The 4,564-nt window shown below is 62.2% G+C and overlaps 1 pseudogene; it reads left to right on the forward strand.

The window, feature by feature from the left end:
- The first annotated feature begins 825 nt into the window (after positions 1 to 825).
- LOC139247225 (arfaptin-1-like) lies at positions 826 to 4,255 on the forward strand (annotated as a pseudogene).
- Positions 4,256 to 4,564: the final 309 nt, after the last annotated feature.

Raw genomic sequence — 4,564 nt, forward strand, 5'->3', positions numbered from 1 at the left:
ACAGTGTCGAGGGAGCTTTACTCTGTATCTAACCCCCTGTACCTGCCCTGAGAGTGTTTGATGGGACAGTGTAGAGGGAGCTTTACTCTGTATCTAACCCCCTGTACCTGCCCTGGGAGTGATTGATGGGACAGTGTAGAGGGAGCTTTACTCTGTATCTAAACTGTGCTGTACCTGCCCTGGGGGTGTTTGATGGGACAGTGTCGAGGGAGCTTTACTCTGTATCTAACCCCCTGTACCTGCCCTGAGAGTGTTTGATGGGACAGTGTAGAGGGAGCTTTACTCTGTATCTAACCCCCTGTACCTGCCCTGGGAGTGATTGATGGGACAGTGTAGAGGGAGCTTTACTCTGTATCTAAACTGTGCTGTACCTGCCCTGGGGGTGTTTGATGGGACAGTGTCGAGGGAGCTTTACTCTGTATCTAACCCCCTGTACCTGCCCTGGGAGTGTTTGATGGGACAGTGTCGAGGGAGCTTTACTCTGTATCTAACCCCCTGTACCTGCCCTGGGGGTGTTTGATGGGACAGTGTAGAGGGAGCTTTACTCTGTATCTAACCCCCTGTACCTGCCCTGGGGGTGTTTGATGGGACAGTGTAGAGGGAGCTTTACTCTGTATCTAACCCCCTGTACCTGCCCTGGGAGTGTTTGATGGGACAGTGTAGAGGGAGCTTTACTCTGTATCTAACCCCCTGTACCTGCCCTGGGAGTGTTTGATGGGACAGTGTAGAGGGAGCTTTACTCTGTATCTAACCCCCTGTACATGCCCTGGGAGTGTTTGATGGGACAGTGTAGCTCACTGTCTAACCCGGGTGGTCCTGTTACAGATTGGAGTACGATGCATACCGCACAGACCTGGAGGAGTTGAACCTGGGTCCTCGGGACTCGCTGACCCTGCCGAAGATCGATCTGGCGCAGCAGCTGTTCCTGGTGCACAAGGACAAGTACGAGCGGTTACGGAGCGACGTCAGCATCAAGCTCAAGTTCCTGGAGGAGAACAAGGTGCTGATTGGCTGCTGGGGCAGGCGGGCTGTGCCTGCTGGGGGGCTTTCTGGGGCCTGCGTCCATGGGGTGGGTGGGGGAACAGCCCGTCTCTGCTGGAGCTGCAGTTCCTCCTCCCCCATCCACAGGCGATTGGCCTGCTCACTCTCGCTGTCCTGGCTCCTGCTCTAACCCCCCCCACCCCGCCCCCACAAACCGGGAGTGCAGCCCCAAACCACGTGCTGTTGATCCTCCGAGCGACCCCCTGACCCCGACACGGCGGGCGGCCGAGAGAGACTGGGGGGTGGGGTGGGGGGTGGGGGGGGCAAAGAGAGAGAGAGAGACTGGGGGGGGGGGGGGGCAAAGAGAGAGAGAGAGAGACTGGGGGGGGGGGGGAGAGAGAGAGACTGGGGGGGGAGGGGGAGGGGGCAAAGAAAGAGAGAGAGAGACTGGGGGGGGGGAAGAGATAGAGAGAGAGAGAGAGAGAGAGAGACTGGGGTGGATGGGAGAGAGAGAGAGAGAGAGAGACTGGGGGGGGGAGAGAGAGAGAGAGAGAGACTGGGGGGGATGGGAGAGAGAGAGACTGGGGGGGATGGGAGAGAGAGAGACTGGGGGGGGGGAGGGGGATGGGGCAAAGAGAGAGAGAGAGAGACTGGGGGGGGGGGAGAGAGAGAGAGACTGGGGGGGATGGGAGAGAGAGAGACTGGGGGGGGGAGGGGGATGGGGCAAAGAGAGAGAGAGAGAGACTGGGGGGGGGAAGAGATAGAGAGAGAGAGAGAGAGAGACTGGGGGGGGAAGAGAGAGAGAGAGAGACTGGGGGGGGGGGGGAGAGAGACTGGGGGGGGGGGAGAGAGAGAGACTGGGGGGGGGGGAGAGACTGGGGGGGGGAGAGAGAGAGAGACTGGGGGGGGGGAGAGACTGGGGGGGGGGGAGAGAGAGAGACTGGGGGGGATGGGAGAGAGGGAGAGAGAGAGACTGGGGGGGATGGGAGAGAGAGAGAGACTGGGGGGGAAGAGAGAGAGAGAGAGACTGGGGGGGGCGGAGAGAGAGAGACTGGGGGGGGGAGAGAGAGAGACTGGGGGGGGGAGAGACTGGGGGGGGGGGGAGAGAGAGAGTGGGGGGGGGGGGAAGAGACTCGGGGGGGGGGGGGGGGAAGAGAGAGAGACTGGGGGGGGGGGGAGAGAGAGAGACTGGGGGGGGGGGGAGAGAGAGAGACGGGGGGGGAGAGAGACTGGGGGGGGGGGAGAGAGAGAGACTGGGGGGGGGGGAGAGAGAGAGACTGGGGGGGGGGAGAGAGACTGGGGGGGGGAGAGAGAGAGACTGCGGGGGATGGGAGAGAGAGAGAGAGAGAGAGAGACTGGGGGGGTGGAAGAGAGAGAGAGAGACTGGGGGGGGGGAGAGACTGGGGGGGGGGGGGAGAGACTGGGGGGGGGGGGGGAGAGAGAGAGAGACTGGGGGGGGGGGAGAGAGAGAGACTGGGGGGGGAGAGAGAGAGACTGGGGGGGGGGGGGGAGAGAGAGAGACTGTGGGGGGGGGGAGAGAGAGAGACTGGGGGGGGGGGAGAGAGAGAGACTGGGGGGGGGGGGAGAGAGAGAGACGGGGGGTGGAGAGAGAGAGAGAGACCCACACTGGGGGATTGGGAGGGGAGGGTGGAATCGGATTGGAGAGAGGGTGCTCAGGAAAGACGGATCACGTTATTCCAACCCCTGATAAAGGGCATGGTTGCAGTGGATGATATCCCGAAGTCACGACACTCACTATTCACTTCATACCCAATAAAGCTGCTAACAATCCTCTCTCAATGCGGGGGGAGGCGTGAAGGATGCACTTGTGTTGGGGTAAGGAGGGACTTGGGCTGGCCCCGGGCATCTCTGTCCTCTGTACCTTTGGAAGTGTGAGTGGATGGAGTTACAGTTTGCGAAGTCAGTGAGACCTTGGTCTGGGTGTTTCCAGTGACACAGTCCAGAGACAGTGTGGCTTCTCCTCCAAGGGACCGATCAGAGACAAAGGGGCGTTCATTATTAAATTACAAATAATCACGTCCTTTTTATAAACGGGTCGGGGGGCTGAGGGTCGGGTGTGGGGGGAGGTCGGTGGGCTTAGGGGTCAGGGGCTGGGGGTCGAGGTGGGTGGGGGGGGTCAGGGGGCTGGGGGTCGAGGGGGGTGGGCTGGGGTCAGGGGGCTGGGGGTCGAGGGGGGTGGGCCGGGGTCAGGGGCTGGGGGTCGAGGTGGGTGGGGGGGGTCAGGGGGCTGGGGGTCGAGGGGGGTGGGCTGGGGTCAGGGGGCTGGGGGTCGAGGGGGGTGGGCTGGGGTCAGGGGGCTGGGGGTCGAGGGGGGTGGGCCGGGGTCATGGGGCTGGGGGTCGAGGGGGGTGGGCCGGGGTCAGGGGGCTGGGGGTCGAGGGGGGTGGGCCGGGGTCAGGGGGCTGGGGGTCGAGGGGGGTGGGCCAGGGTCAGGGGGCTGGGGGTCGAGGGGGGTGGGCCGGGGTCAGGGGGCTGGAGGTTGAGGGGGGTGGGCGGGGTCAGGGGGCTGGGGGTCGGGGGTCAGGGGGCTGGGGGTCGGGGGTCAGGGGGCGGGGCTGACCTGTGGGACTGACTGCCTTTCCCTCTTGCTCTCCAGGTGAAGGTGATGCACAAGCAGCTGCTCCTGTTCCACAACGCCATCTCGGCCTACTTTGCGGGGAACCAGCAGCAACTGGAGCAGACGCTGAATCAGTTTAATGTGAAGATGAAGGGCCCGGCTCGGACAAGCCGTCGTGGCTGGAGGAGCAATGATGGCCAGCGGGACCGGGAGAGGCTGGAGCATTGAGGAAGGGCGGAACGAGGCAGCTGCATTAAACACAAAAAAAACCCCAAAAATATAACTCGAGGTCCGTGTGTTTGAAACAATCCCAGACGTGTTAGAATTTTAGCGAAATTTCCTCGTTGCTTAAACTCGAATCATTTCCAGATTTCTTGGCTTCATAATCTTACTACAGAATCAAACACTAAGGTGCGAGGGGACTGTGTGTGTGGGGACTCGAAGCACACTCCTAGTTTGTACATATTCCTTGTCCGACCACACGGGCTGTGCTGGTACCTGGGGGGCCGGGACCCCTCTACCCCGGGCCCCCCTCTCTCCCCGGGCCCCCCCCCTCTCTCCCGGGCCCCCCCCCTCTCTCCCCGGGACCCCCATCACTCCGAGCCCCGGTCTGGGGTGTGCTGCGGCTTAGGGGGACCTGATTTTTTGTTGTATCACTGCTCAGCGCTTTGCGGAGATATTCCGGGGGGGGGGGGGGGGGGGAACACCCGGTATATTTTAGTACTGGGCTTCCCCGCTGGGTGTGCCCCCCCCCCCCCGAGCTGTGAGTGGGGGGGGGGGGGGGGGCAAGGGGACAGCGGGGACAAGGACCCCCGGGTACTGGGGGCGATCCTAACCCCAGACAATTTCCCCCGAGGGTGCGTGCGGAGGAGAGGAGTTATACTGTTGGCAGTGTCGCCATTCTGAGGGGAATCTCGGCTGTTGGAATTGTTTGCGGAGTGCGGTTTCGGTGGTGTATTAAAAAAATATATCTTCTTTAACTCTGCGTTTTCCGTACCGTGCTCT

The sequence above is a fragment of the Pristiophorus japonicus genome, unplaced genomic scaffold (assembly GCF_044704955.1).
Source record: "Pristiophorus japonicus isolate sPriJap1 unplaced genomic scaffold, sPriJap1.hap1 HAP1_SCAFFOLD_2640, whole genome shotgun sequence".
Classification (NCBI taxonomy): Eukaryota; Metazoa; Chordata; class Chondrichthyes; family Pristiophoridae; genus Pristiophorus; species Pristiophorus japonicus.